This window comes from Musa acuminata, chromosome BXJ1-8 (assembly GCF_036884655.1).
Source record: "Musa acuminata AAA Group cultivar baxijiao chromosome BXJ1-8, Cavendish_Baxijiao_AAA, whole genome shotgun sequence".
NCBI classification, from domain to species: domain Eukaryota; kingdom Viridiplantae; phylum Streptophyta; class Magnoliopsida; order Zingiberales; family Musaceae; genus Musa; species Musa acuminata.
The window spans coordinates 38,723,583-38,736,827 of NC_088334.1; the positions used below are offsets into that span (position 1 = coordinate 38,723,583).

The following is a 13,245-nucleotide window of genomic DNA, read 5'->3' on the forward strand; positions in this document are numbered from 1 at the left end:
GAGCTTTCCGGAATGGGGCCGCAATAGCGATTCCGAGTTCGTTGGAGAAAGTCCCGATGGTTTCGGCGCGCGCTTGCCGTGTCCGGTACGCGGTCGGCCTCGTGGGCATCGGAGGGATCCGACAATGGCGATTCCGAGATCGTTCGAGAGGTTTCGTGGCTCCGGTCGTCGATGCGCCGTCTGCGACGTGCACAAAGGCGAGGGACGACGCACACAAAACGAGTGCGATCATACCCGCACTAAAGCACCGGAAGTCCTCGTGTTGCACTCCTTTTTGCGCCCCGAGCGGCCTAAAGACTTACTTAAAACTCTCTTTTAAGCTTTTCAATTTTTCCATCATTATGGCCAACAATAAATATGTCATTAACATATATATAGCAGGAGAATAATGAAATCATCATCTAAAAATTTCTTCATAAAACATACAATGACCAGACATGGTTCTAGGATTGGTGACCCCCTGGGAAGTCCTCGTTTTGCACTCCTTTTTGCGCCCCGAGCGGCCAAAACCTCTCCCGTCGACCTCCGAGGCGATGGTTTTGGGCCTCGGAATTTGCCGTGACCGCTACGCTGTCAGTTTCGTGGGGCTCGGAGAGAGCTTTCCGGAATGGGGCCGCAATAGCGATTCCGAGTTCGTTCGAGAAAGTCCCGATGGTTTCGGCGCGCGCTTGCCGTGTCCGGTACGCGGTCGGCCTCGTGGGCATCGGAGGGATCCGACAATGGCGATTCCGAGATCGTTCGAGAGGTTTCGTGGCTCCGGTCGTCGATGCGCCGTCCGCGACGTGCACAAAGGCGAGGGACGACGCACACAAAACGAGTGCGATCATACCAGCACTAAAGCACCGGATCCCATCAGAACTCCGAAGTTAAGCGTCCTTAGGCGAGAGTAGTACTATGATGGGTGACCCCCTGGGAAGTCCTCGTGTTGCACTCCTTTTTGCGCCCCGAGCGGCCAAAACCTCTCCCGTCGACCTCCGAGGCGATGGTTTTGGGCCTCGGAATTTGCCGTGACCGCTACGCTGTCAGTTTCGTGGGGCTCGGAGAGAGCTTTCCGGAATGGGGCCGCAATAGCGATTCCGAGTTCGTTCGAGAAAGTCCCGATGGTTTTGGCGCGCGCTTGCCGTGTCCGGTACGCGGTCGGCCTCGTGGGCATCGGAGGGATCCGACAATGGCGATTCCGAGATCGTTCGAGAGGTTTCGTGGCTCCGGTCGTCGATGCGCCGTCCGCGACGTGCACAAAGGCGAGGGACGACGCACACAAAACTAGTGCGATTATAACAGCACTAAAGCACCGGATCCCATCAGAACTCCGAAGTTAAGCGTCCTTGGGCGAGAGTAGTACTAGGATGGGTGACCCCCTGGGAAGTCCTCGTGTTGCACTCCTTTTTGCGCCCCGAGCGGCCAAAAGACTTACTTAAAACTCTCTTTTAAGCTTTTCAATTTTTCCAGCATTATGGCCAACAATAAATATGTCATTAACATATATATAGCAGGAGAATAATGAAATCATCATCTAAAAATTTCTTCATAAAACATACAATGACCAGACATGGTTCTAGGATGGGTGACCCCCTGGGAAGTCCTCGTGTTGCACTCCTTTTTGCGCCCCGAGCGGCCAAAACCTCTCCCGTCGACCTCCGAGGCGATGGTTTTGGGCCTTGGAATTTGCCGTGACCGCTACGCAGTCAGTCTCGTGGGGCTCGGAGAGATCTTTCCGGAATGGGGCCGCAATAGCGATTCCGAGTTCGTTCGAGAAAGTCCCGATGGTTTCGGCGCGCGCTTGCCGTGTCCGGTACGCGGTCGGCCTCGTGGGCATCGGAGGGATCCGACAATGGCGATTCCGAGATCGTTCGAGAGGTTTCGTGGCTCCGGTCGTCGATGCGCCGTCCGCGACGTGCACAAAGGCGAGGGACGACGCACACAAAACAAGTGCGATCATACCAGCACTAAAGCACCGGATCCCATCAGAACTCCGAAGTCAAGCGTGCTTGGGCGAGAGTAGTACTAGGATGGGTGACCCCTGGGAAGTCCTCGTGTTGCACTCCTTTTTGCGCCCCGAGCGGCCAAAAGACTTACTTAAAACTCTCTTTTAAGCTTTTCAATTTTTCCAGCATTATGGCCAACAATAAATATGTCATTAACATATATATAGCAGGAGAATAATGAAATCATCATCTAAAAATTTCTTCATAAAACATAAAATGACCAGACATGGTTCTAGGATGGGTGACCCCCTGGGAAGTCCTCGTGTTGCACTCCTTTTTGCGCCCCGAGCGGCCAAAACCTCTCCCGTCGACCTCCGAGGCGATGGTTTTGGGCCTTGGAATTTGCTGTGACCGCTACGCAGTCAGTCTCGTGGGGCTCGGAGAGATCTTTCCGGAATGGGGCCGTAATAGCGATTCCGAGTTCGTTCGAGAAAGTCCCGATGGTTTCGGTGCGCGCTTGCCGTGTCCAGTACGCGGTCGGCCTCGTGGGCATCGGAGGGATCCGACAATGGCGATTCCGAGATCGTTCGAGAGGTTTCGGGGCTCCGGTCGTCGATGCGCCGTCCGCGACGTGCACAAAGGCGAGGGACGACGCACACAAAACGAGTGCGATCATACCAGCACTAAAGCACCGGAAGTCCTCGTGTTGCACTCCTTTTTGTGCCCCGAGCGGCCAAAAGACTTACTTAAAACTCTCTTTTAAGCTTTTCAATTTTTCCATCATTATGGCCAACAATAAATATGTCATTAACATATATATAGCAGGAGAATAATGAAATCATCATCTAAAAATTTCTTCATAAAACATACAATGACCAGACATGGTTCTAGGATTGGTGACCCCCTGGGAAGTCCTCGTGTTGCACTCCTTTTTGCGCCCCGAGCGGCCAAAACCTCTCCCGTCGACCTCCGAGGCGATGGTTTTGGGCCTCGGAATTTGCCGTGACCGCTACACTGTCAGTTTCGTGGGGCTCGGAGAGAGCTTTCCGGAATGGGGCCGCAATAGCGATTCCGAGTTCGTTCGAGAAAGTCCCGATGGTTTCGGCGCGCGCTTGCCGTGTCCGGTACGCGGTCGGCCTCGTGGGCATCGGAGGGATCCGACAATGGCGATTCCGAGATCGTTCGAGAGGTTTCGTAGCTCCGGTCGTCGATGCGCCGTCCGCGACGTGCACAAAGGCGAGGGACGACGCACACAAAACGAGTGCGATCATACCAGCACTAAAGCACCGGAAGTCCTCGTGTTGCACTCCTTTTTGTGCCCCGAGCGGCCAAAAGACTTACTTAAAACGCTCTTTTAAGCTTTTCAATTTTTCCATCATTATGGCCAACAATAAATATGTCATTAACATATATATAGCAGGAGAATAATGAAATCATCATCTAAAAATTTCTTCATAAAACATACAATGACCAGACATGGTTCTAGGATTGGTGACCCCCTGGGAAGTCCTCGTGTTGCACTCCTTTTTGCGCCCCGAGCGGCCAAAACCTCTCCCGTCGACCTCCGAGGCGATGGTTTTGGGCCTCGGAATTTGCCGTGACCGCTACGCTGTCAGTTTCGTGGGGCTCGGAGAGAGCTTTCCGGAATGGGGCCGCAATAGCGATTCCGAGTTCGTTCGAGAAAGTCCCGATGGTTTCGGCGCGCGCTTGCCGTGTCCGGTACGCGGTCGGCCTCGTGGGCATCGGAGGGATCCGACAATGGCGATTCCGAGATCGTTCGAGAGGTTTCGTGGCTCCGGTCGTCGATGCGCCGTCCGCGACGTGCACAAAGGCGAGGGACGACGCACACAAAACGAGTGCGATTATAACAGCACTAAAGCACCGGATCCCATCAGAACTCCGAAGTTAAGGGTGCTTGGGCGAGTGTAGTACTAGGATGAGTGACACCCTGGGAAGTCCTCGTGTTGCATCCTTTTTGCGCCCCGAGCGGCCAAAAGACTTACTTAAAACTCTCTTTTAAGCTTTTCAATTTTTCCAGCATTATGGCCAACAATAAATATGTCATTAACTTATATATAGCAGGAGAATAATGAAATCATCATCTAAAAATTTCTTCATAAAACATACAATGACCAGACATGGTTCTAGGATGGGTGACCCCCTGGGAAGTTCTCGTGTTGCACTCCTTTTTGCGCCCCGAGCGGCCAAAACCTCTCCCGTCGACCTCCGAGGCGATGGTTTTGGGCCTCGGAATTTGCCGTGACCGCTACGCAGTCTTGCCGTGTCCGGTACGCGGTCGGCCTCGTGGGCATCGGAGGGATCCGACAATGGCGATTCCGAGATCGTTCGAGAGGTTTCGGGGCTCCGGTCGTCGATGCGCCGTCCGCGACGTGCACATAGGCGAGGGACGACGTACACAAAAAGAGTGCGATCATACCAGCACTAAAGCACTGGATCCCATCAGAACTCCGAAGTTAAGCATGCTTGGGCGAGAGTAGTACTAGGATGGGTGACCCCCTCGGAAGTCCTCGTGTTGCAATCCTTTTTGCGCCCCGAGCGGCCAAAAGACTTACTTAAAACTCTCTTTTAAGCTTTTCAATTTTTCCAGCATTATGCCAACAATAAATATGTCATTAACATATATATAGCAGGAGAATAATGAAATCATCATCTAAAAATTTCTTCATAAAACATACAATGACCAGACATGGTTCTAGTCCGCGACGTGCACAAAGGCGAGGGACGACGCATAAAAAACGAGTGCGATCATACCATCACTAAAGCACCGGATCCCAGAACTACGAAGTTAAGCGTGCTTGGGCGAGAGTAGTACTAGGATGGGTGACCCCCTGGGAAGTCCTCGTGTTGCAATCCTTTTTGCGCCCCGAGCGGCCAAAAGACTTACTTAAAACTCTCTTTTAAGCTTTTCAATTTTTCCAGCATTATGCCAACAATAAATATGTCATTAACATATATATAGCAGGAGAATAATGAAATCATCATCTAAAAATTTCTTCATAAAACATACAATGACCAGACATGGTTCTAGAATGGGTGACCCCCTGGGAAGTCCTCGTGTTGCACTCCTTTTTGCGCCCCGAGCGGCCAAAACCTCTCCCGTCGACCTCCGAGGCGATGGTTTTGGGCCTCGGAATTTGCCGTGACCGCTACGCAGTCAGTCTCGTGGGGCTCGGAGAGAGCTTTCCGGAATGGGGCCGCAATAGCGATTCCGAGTTCGTTCGAGAAAGTCCAGATGGTTTCGGCGCGCGCTTGCCGTGTCCGGTACGCGGTCGGCCTCGTGGGCATCGGAGGGATCCGACAATGGCGATTCCGAGATCGTTCGAGAGGTTTCGGGGCTCCGGTCGTCGATGCGCCGTCCGCGACGTGCACAAAGGCGAGGGACGACGCACACAAAACGAGTGCGATCATACCAGCACTAAAGCACCGGAAGTCCTCGTGTTGCACTCCTTTTTGTGCCCCGAGCGGCCAAAAGACTTACTTAAAACTCTCTTTTAAGCTTTTCAATTTTTCCAGCATTATGGCCAACAATAAATATGTCATTAACATATATATAGCAGGAGAATAATGAAATCATCATCTAAAAATTTCTTCATAAAACATACAATGACCAGACATGGTTCTAGGATTGGTGACCCCCTGGGAAGTCCTCGTGTTGCACTCCTTTTTGCGCCCCGAGCGGCCAAAACCTCTCCCGTCGACCTCCGAGGCGATGGTTTTGGGCCTCGGAATTTGTCATGACCGCTACGCAGTCAGTCTCGTGGGGCTCGGAGAGAGCTTTCCGGAATGGGGCCGCAATAGCGATTCCGAGTTCGTTGGAGAAAGTCCCGATGGTTTCGGCGCGCGCTTGCCGTGTCCGGTACGCGGTCGGCCTCGTGGGCATCGGAGGGATCCGACAATGGCGATTCCGAGATCGTCCGAGAGGTTTCGTGGCTCCGGTCGTCGATGCGCCGTCTGCGACGTGCACAAAGGCGAGGGACGACGCACACAAAACGAGTGCGATCATACCCGCACTAAAGCACCGGAAGTCCTCGTGTTGCACTCCTTTTTGCGCCCCGAGCGGCCTAAAGACTTACTTAAAACTCTCTTTTAAGCTTTTCAATTTTTCCATCATTATGGCCAACAATAAATATGTCATTAACATATATATAGCAGGAGAATAATGAAATCATCATCTAAAAATTTCTTCATAAAACATACAATGACCAGACATGGTTCTAGGATTGGTGACCCCCTGGGAAGTCCTCGTTTTGCACTCCTTTTTGCGCCCCGAGCGGCCAAAACCTCTCCCGTCGACCTCCGAGGCGATGGTTTTGGGCCTCGGAATTTGCCGTGACCGCTACGCTGTCAGTTTCGTGGGGCTCGGAGAGAGCTTTCCGGAATGGGGCCGCAATAGCGATTCCGAGTTCGTTCGAGAAAGTCCCGATGGTTTCGGCGCGCGCTTGCCGTGTCCGGTACGCGGTCGGCCTCGTGGGCATCGGAGGGATCCGACAATGGCGATTCCGAGATCGTTCGAGAGGTTTCGTGGCTCCGGTCGTCGATGCGCCGTCCGCGACGTGCACAAAGGCGAGGGACGACGCACACAAAACGAGTGCGATCATACCAGCACTAAAGCACCGGATCCCATCAGAACTCCGAAGTTAAGCGTCCTTAGGCGAGAGTAGTACTATGATGGGTGACCCCCTGGGAAGTCCTCGTGTTGCACTCCTTTTTGCGCCCCGAGCGGCCAAAACCTCTCCCGTCGACCTCCGAGGCGATGGTTTTGGGCCTCGGAATTTGCCGTGACCGCTACGCTGTCAGTTTCGTGGGGCTCGGAGAGAGCTTTCCGGAATGGGGCCGCAATAGCGATTCCGAGTTCGTTCGAGAAAGTCCCGATGGTTTTGGCGCGCGCTTGCCGTGTCCGGTACGCGGTCGGCCTCGTGGGCATCGGAGGGATCCGACAATGGCGATTCCGAGATCGTTCGAGAGGTTTCGTGGCTCCGGTCGTCGATGCGCCGTCCGCGACGTGCACAAAGGCGAGGGACGACGCACACAAAACTAGTGCGATTATAACAGCACTAAAGCACCGGATCCCATCAGAACTCCGAAGTTAAGCGTCCTTGGGCGAGAGTAGTACTAGGATGGGTGACCCCCTGGGAAGTCCTCGTGTTGCACTCCTTTTTGCGCCCCGAGCGGCCAAAAGACTTACTTAAAACTCTCTTTTAAGCTTTTCAATTTTTCCAGCATTATGGCCAACAATAAATATGTCATTAACATATATATAGCAGGAGAATAATGAAATCATCATCTAAAAATTTCTTCATAAAACATACAATGACCAGACATGGTTCTAGGATGGGTGACCCCCTGGGAAGTCCTCGTGTTGCACTCCTTTTTGCGCCCCGAGCGGCCAAAACCTCTCCCGTCGACCTCCGAGGCGATGGTTTTGGGCCTTGGAATTTGCCGTGACCGCTACGCAGTCAGTCTCGTGGGGCTCGGAGAGATCTTTCCGGAATGGGGCCGCAATAGCGATTCCGAGTTCGTTCGAGAAAGTCCCGATGGTTTCGGCGCGCGCTTGCCGTGTCCGGTACGCGGTCGGCCTCGTGGGCATCGGAGGGATCCGACAATGGCGATTCCGAGATCGTTCGAGAGGTTTCGTGGCTCCGGTCGTCGATGCGCCGTCCGCGACGTGCACAAAGGCGAGGGACGACGCACACAAAACAAGTGCGATCATACCAGCACTAAAGCACCGGATCCCATCAGAACTCCGAAGTCAAGCGTGCTTGGGCGAGAGTAGTACTAGGATGGGTGACCCCTGGGAAGTCCTCGTGTTGCACTCCTTTTTGCGCCCCGAGCGGCCAAAAGACTTACTTAAAACTCTCTTTTAAGCTTTTCAATTTTTCCAGCATTATGGCCAACAATAAATATGTCATTAACATATATATAGCAGGAGAATAATGAAATCATCATCTAAAAATTTCTTCATAAAACATAAAATGACCAGACATGGTTCTAGGATGGGTGACCCCCTGGGAAGTCCTCGTGTTGCACTCCTTTTTGCGCCCCGAGCGGCCAAAACCTCTCCCGTCGACCTCCGAGGCGATGGTTTTGGGCCTTGGAATTTGCTGTGACCGCTACGCAGTCAGTCTCGTGGGGCTCGGAGAGATCTTTCCGGAATGGGGCCGTAATAGCGATTCCGAGTTCGTTCGAGAAAGTCCCGATGGTTTCGGTGCGCGCTTGCCGTGTCCAGTACGCGGTCGGCCTCGTGGGCATCGGAGGGATCCGACAATGGCGATTCCGAGATCGTTCGAGAGGTTTCGGGGCTCCGGTCGTCGATGCGCCGTCCGCGACGTGCACAAAGGCGAGGGACGACGCACACAAAACGAGTGCGATCATACCAGCACTAAAGCACCGGAAGTCCTCGTGTTGCACTCCTTTTTGTGCCCCGAGCGGCCAAAAGACTTACTTAAAACTCTCTTTTAAGCTTTTCAATTTTTCCATCATTATGGCCAACAATAAATATGTCATTAACATATATATAGCAGGAGAATAATGAAATCATCATCTAAAAATTTCTTCATAAAACATACAATGACCAGACATGGTTCTAGGATTGGTGACCCCCTGGGAAGTCCTCGTGTTGCACTCCTTTTTGCGCCCCGAGCGGCCAAAACCTCTCCCGTCGACCTCCGAGGCGATGGTTTTGGGCCTCGGAATTTGCCGTGACCGCTACACTGTCAGTTTCGTGGGGCTCGGAGAGAGCTTTCCGGAATGGGGCCGCAATAGCGATTCCGAGTTCGTTCGAGAAAGTCCCGATGGTTTCGGCGCGCGCTTGCCGTGTCCGGTACGCGGTCGGCCTCGTGGGCATCGGAGGGATCCGACAATGGCGATTCCGAGATCGTTCGAGAGGTTTCGTAGCTCCGGTCGTCGATGCGCCGTCCGCGACGTGCACAAAGGCGAGGGACGACGCACACAAAACGAGTGCGATCATACCAGCACTAAAGCACCGGAAGTCCTCGTGTTGCACTCCTTTTTGTGCCCCGAGCGGCCAAAAGACTTACTTAAAACGCTCTTTTAAGCTTTTCAATTTTTCCATCATTATGGCCAACAATAAATATGTCATTAACATATATATAGCAGGAGAATAATGAAATCATCATCTAAAAATTTCTTCATAAAACATACAATGACCAGACATGGTTCTAGGATTGGTGACCCCCTGGGAAGTCCTCGTGTTGCACTCCTTTTTGCGCCCCGAGCGGCCAAAACCTCTCCCGTCGACCTCCGAGGCGATGGTTTTGGGCCTCGGAATTTGCCGTGACCGCTACGCTGTCAGTTTCGTGGGGCTCGGAGAGAGCTTTCCGGAATGGGGCCGCAATAGCGATTCCGAGTTCGTTCGAGAAAGTCCCGATGGTTTCGGCGCGCGCTTGCCGTGTCCGGTACGCGGTCGGCCTCGTGGGCATCGGAGGGATCCGACAATGGCGATTCCGAGATCGTTCGAGAGGTTTCGTGGCTCCGGTCGTCGATGCGCCGTCCGCGACGTGCACAAAGGCGAGGGACGACGCACACAAAACGAGTGCGATTATAACAGCACTAAAGCACCGGATCCCATCAGAACTCCGAAGTTAAGGGTGCTTGGGCGAGTGTAGTACTAGGATGAGTGACACCCTGGGAAGTCCTCGTGTTGCATCCTTTTTGCGCCCCGAGCGGCCAAAAGACTTACTTAAAACTCTCTTTTAAGCTTTTCAATTTTTCCAGCATTATGGCCAACAATAAATATGTCATTAACTTATATATAGCAGGAGAATAATGAAATCATCATCTAAAAATTTCTTCATAAAACATACAATGACCAGACATGGTTCTAGGATGGGTGACCCCCTGGGAAGTTCTCGTGTTGCACTCCTTTTTGCGCCCCGAGCGGCCAAAACCTCTCCCGTCGACCTCCGAGGCGATGGTTTTGGGCCTCGGAATTTGCCGTGACCGCTACGCAGTCTTGCCGTGTCCGGTACGCGGTCGGCCTCGTGGGCATCGGAGGGATCCGACAATGGCGATTCCGAGATCGTTCGAGAGGTTTCGGGGCTCCGGTCGTCGATGCGCCGTCCGCGACGTGCACATAGGCGAGGGACGACGTACACAAAAAGAGTGCGATCATACCAGCACTAAAGCACTGGATCCCATCAGAACTCCGAAGTTAAGCATGCTTGGGCGAGAGTAGTACTAGGATGGGTGACCCCCTCGGAAGTCCTCGTGTTGCAATCCTTTTTGCGCCCCGAGCGGCCAAAAGACTTACTTAAAACTCTCTTTTAAGCTTTTCAATTTTTCCAGCATTATGCCAACAATAAATATGTCATTAACATATATATAGCAGGAGAATAATGAAATCATCATCTAAAAATTTCTTCATAAAACATACAATGACCAGACATGGTTCTAGTCCGCGACGTGCACAAAGGCGAGGGACGACGCATAAAAAACGAGTGCGATCATACCATCACTAAAGCACCGGATCCCAGAACTACGAAGTTAAGCGTGCTTGGGCGAGAGTAGTACTAGGATGGGTGACCCCCTGGGAAGTCCTCGTGTTGCAATCCTTTTTGCGCCCCGAGCGGCCAAAAGACTTACTTAAAACTCTCTTTTAAGCTTTTCAATTTTTCCAGCATTATGCCAACAATAAATATGTCATTAACATATATATAGCAGGAGAATAATGAAATCATCATCTAAAAATTTCTTCATAAAACATACAATGACCAGACATGGTTCTAGAATGGGTGACCCCCTGGGAAGTCCTCGTGTTGCACTCCTTTTTGCGCCCCGAGCGGCCAAAACCTCTCCCGTCGACCTCCGAGGCGATGGTTTTGGGCCTCGGAATTTGCCGTGACTGCTACGCAGTCAGTCTCGTGGGGCTCGGAGAGAGCTTTCCGGAATGGGGCCGCAATAGCGATTCCGAGTTCGTTCGAGAAAGTCCCGATGGTTTCGGCGCGCGCTTGCCGTGTCCGGTACGCGGTCGGCCTCGTGGGCATCGGAGGGATCCGACAATGGCGATTCCGAGATCGTTCGAGAGGTTTCGGGGCTCCGGTCGTCGATGCGCCGTCCGCGACCTGCACAAAGGCGAGGGACGACGCACACAAAACGAGTGCTATCATACCAGCACTAAAGCACCGGATCCCATCAGAACTCCGAAGTTAAGCCTGCTTGGGCGAGAGTAGTACTAGGATGGGTGAACCCTGGGAAGTCCTTGTGTTGCACTCCTTTTTGCGCCCCGAGCGGCCAAAAGACTTACTTAAAACTCTCTTTTAAGCTTTTCAATTTTTCCAGCATTATGGCCAACAATAAATATGTCATTAACATATATATAGCAGGAGAATAATGAAATCATCATCTAAAAATTTCTTCATAAAACATACAATGACCAGACATGGTTCTAGGATGGGTGACCCCCTGGGAAGTCCTCGTGTTGCACTCCTTTTTGCGCCCCGAGCGGCCAAAACCTCTCCCGTCGACCTCCGAGGCGATGGTTTTGGGCCTCGGAATTTGCCGTGACCGCTAAGCAGTCAGTCTCGTGGGGCTCGGAGAGAGCTTTCCGGAATGGGGCCGCAATAGCGATTCCGAGTTCGTTCGAGAAAGTCCCGATGGTTTCGGCGCGCGCTTGCCGTGTCCGGTACGCGGTCGGCCTCGTGGGCATCGGAGGGATCCGACAATGGCGATTCCGAGATCGTTCGAGAGGTTTCGGGGCTCCGGTCGTCGATGCGCCGTCCGCGACGTGCACAAAGGCGAGGGACGACGCACACAAAACGAGTGCGATCATACCAGCACTAAAGCACCGGATCCCATCAGAACTCCGAAGTTAAGCGTGCTTGGGCGAGAGTAGTACTAGGATTGGTGACCCCCTAGGAAGTCATCGTGTTGCACTCCTTTTTGCGCCCCGAGCGGCCAAAAGACTTACTTAAAACTCTCTTTTAAGCTTTTCAATTTTTCCAGCATTATGGCCAACAATAAATATGTCATTAACATATATATAGCAGGAGAATAATGAAATCATCATCTAAAAATTTCTTCAAAAAACATACAATGACCAGACATGGTTCTAGGATGGGTGACCCCCTGGGAAGTCCTCGTGTTGCACTCCTTTTTGCGCCCCGAGCGGCCAAAACCTCTCCCGTCGACCTCCGAGGCGATGGTTTTGGGCCTCGGAATTTGCCGTGACCGCTAAGCAGTCAGTCTCGTGGGGCTCGGAGAGAGCTTTCCGGAATGGGGCCGCAATAGCGATTCCGAGTTCGTTCGAGAAAGTCCCGATGGTTTCGGCGCGCGCTTGCCGTGTCCGGTACGCGGTCGGCCTCGTGGGCATCGGAGGGATCCGACAATGGCGATTCCGAGATCGTTCGAGAGGTTTCGGGGCTCCGGTCGTCGATGCGCCGTCCGCGACGTGCACAAAGGCGAGGGACGACGCACACAAAACGAGTGCGATCATACCAGCACTAAAGCACCGGATCCCATCAGAACTCCGAAGTTAAGCGTGCTTGGGCGAGATTAGTACTAGGATTGGTGACCCCCTAGGAAGTCATCGTGTTGCACTCCTTTTTGCGCCCCGAGCGGCCAAAAGACTTACTTAAAACTCTCTTTTAAGCTTTTCAATTTTTCCAGCATTATGGCCAACAATAAATATGTCATTAACATATATATAGCAGGAGAATAATGAAATCATCATCTAAAAATTTCTTCATAAAACATACAATGACCAGACATGGTTCTAGGATGGGTGACCCCCTGGGAAGTCCTCGTGTTGCACTCCTTTTTGCGCCCCGAGCGGCCAAAACCTCTCCCGTCGACCTCCGAGGCGATGGTTTTGGGCCTCGGAATTTGCCGTGACCGCTACGCAGTCAGTCTCGTGGGGCTCGGAGAGAGCTTTCCGGAATGGGGCCGCAATAGCGATTCCGAGTTCGTTCGCGAAAGTCCCGATGGTTTCGGCGCGCGCTTGCCGTGTCCGGTACGCGGTCGGCCTCGTGGGCATCGGAGGGATCCGACAATGGTGATTCCGAGATCGTTCGAGAGGTTTCGGGGCTCCGGTCGTCGATTCGCCGTCCGCGACGTGCACAAAGGCGAGGGACGACGCACACAAAACGAGTGCGATCATACCAGCACTAAAGCACCGGATCCCATCAGAACTCCGAAGTTAAGCCTGCTTGGGCGAGAGTAGTACTAGGATGGGTGACCCCCTGGGAAGTCCTCGTGTTGCACTCCTTTTTGCGCCCCGAACGGCCAAAAGACTTACTTAAAACTCTCTTTTAAGCTTTTCAATTTTTCCAGCATTATGGCCAAC

The 13,245-nt window shown here is 52.5% G+C and overlaps 16 non-coding genes across 16 annotated transcripts; all 16 read left to right on the forward strand.

The window, feature by feature from the left end:
* The first annotated feature begins 815 nt into the window (after positions 1-815).
* LOC135589674 (5S ribosomal RNA) lies at positions 816-934 on the forward strand. The gene has a single exon (XR_010477081.1). It is a non-coding gene; the product is annotated as a 5S ribosomal RNA (ribosomal RNA).
* Positions 935-1,264: 330 nt separating this feature from the next.
* On the forward strand, positions 1,265-1,383 carry LOC135590276 (5S ribosomal RNA). The gene has a single exon (XR_010477682.1). It is a non-coding gene; the product is annotated as a 5S ribosomal RNA (ribosomal RNA).
* A 544-nt stretch (positions 1,384-1,927) lies between these two features.
* LOC135589706 (5S ribosomal RNA) lies at positions 1,928-2,045 on the forward strand. The gene has a single exon (XR_010477112.1). It is a non-coding gene; the product is annotated as a 5S ribosomal RNA (ribosomal RNA).
* Positions 2,046-3,779: 1,734 nt separating this feature from the next.
* LOC135591328 (5S ribosomal RNA) lies at positions 3,780-3,898 on the forward strand. Its single transcript, XR_010478482.1, has one exon. It is a non-coding gene; the product is annotated as a 5S ribosomal RNA (ribosomal RNA).
* Positions 3,899-4,348: 450 nt separating this feature from the next.
* On the forward strand, positions 4,349-4,467 carry LOC135589988 (5S ribosomal RNA). The gene has a single exon (XR_010477394.1). It is a non-coding gene; the product is annotated as a 5S ribosomal RNA (ribosomal RNA).
* A 216-nt stretch (positions 4,468-4,683) lies between these two features.
* On the forward strand, positions 4,684-4,799 carry LOC135590989 (5S ribosomal RNA). Its single transcript, XR_010478393.1, has one exon. It is a non-coding gene; the product is annotated as a 5S ribosomal RNA (ribosomal RNA).
* Positions 4,800-6,532: 1,733 nt separating this feature from the next.
* Positions 6,533-6,651, forward strand: LOC135589675 (5S ribosomal RNA). Its single transcript, XR_010477082.1, has one exon. It is a non-coding gene; the product is annotated as a 5S ribosomal RNA (ribosomal RNA).
* Positions 6,652-6,981: 330 nt separating this feature from the next.
* On the forward strand, positions 6,982-7,100 carry LOC135590277 (5S ribosomal RNA). The gene has a single exon (XR_010477683.1). It is a non-coding gene; the product is annotated as a 5S ribosomal RNA (ribosomal RNA).
* Positions 7,101-7,644: 544 nt separating this feature from the next.
* Positions 7,645-7,762, forward strand: LOC135589707 (5S ribosomal RNA). Its single transcript, XR_010477114.1, has one exon. It is a non-coding gene; the product is annotated as a 5S ribosomal RNA (ribosomal RNA).
* Positions 7,763-9,496: 1,734 nt separating this feature from the next.
* On the forward strand, positions 9,497-9,615 carry LOC135591329 (5S ribosomal RNA). Its single transcript, XR_010478483.1, has one exon. It is a non-coding gene; the product is annotated as a 5S ribosomal RNA (ribosomal RNA).
* Positions 9,616-10,065: 450 nt separating this feature from the next.
* On the forward strand, positions 10,066-10,184 carry LOC135589990 (5S ribosomal RNA). The gene has a single exon (XR_010477396.1). It is a non-coding gene; the product is annotated as a 5S ribosomal RNA (ribosomal RNA).
* Positions 10,185-10,400: 216 nt separating this feature from the next.
* LOC135590990 (5S ribosomal RNA) lies at positions 10,401-10,516 on the forward strand. Its single transcript, XR_010478394.1, has one exon. It is a non-coding gene; the product is annotated as a 5S ribosomal RNA (ribosomal RNA).
* Positions 10,517-11,059: 543 nt separating this feature from the next.
* On the forward strand, positions 11,060-11,177 carry LOC135590849 (5S ribosomal RNA). The gene has a single exon (XR_010478253.1). It is a non-coding gene; the product is annotated as a 5S ribosomal RNA (ribosomal RNA).
* Positions 11,178-11,721: 544 nt separating this feature from the next.
* Positions 11,722-11,840, forward strand: LOC135590216 (5S ribosomal RNA). The gene has a single exon (XR_010477623.1). It is a non-coding gene; the product is annotated as a 5S ribosomal RNA (ribosomal RNA).
* A 544-nt stretch (positions 11,841-12,384) lies between these two features.
* On the forward strand, positions 12,385-12,503 carry LOC135590318 (5S ribosomal RNA). Its single transcript, XR_010477724.1, has one exon. It is a non-coding gene; the product is annotated as a 5S ribosomal RNA (ribosomal RNA).
* Positions 12,504-13,047: 544 nt separating this feature from the next.
* On the forward strand, positions 13,048-13,166 carry LOC135590675 (5S ribosomal RNA). Its single transcript, XR_010478081.1, has one exon. It is a non-coding gene; the product is annotated as a 5S ribosomal RNA (ribosomal RNA).
* Positions 13,167-13,245: the final 79 nt, after the last annotated feature.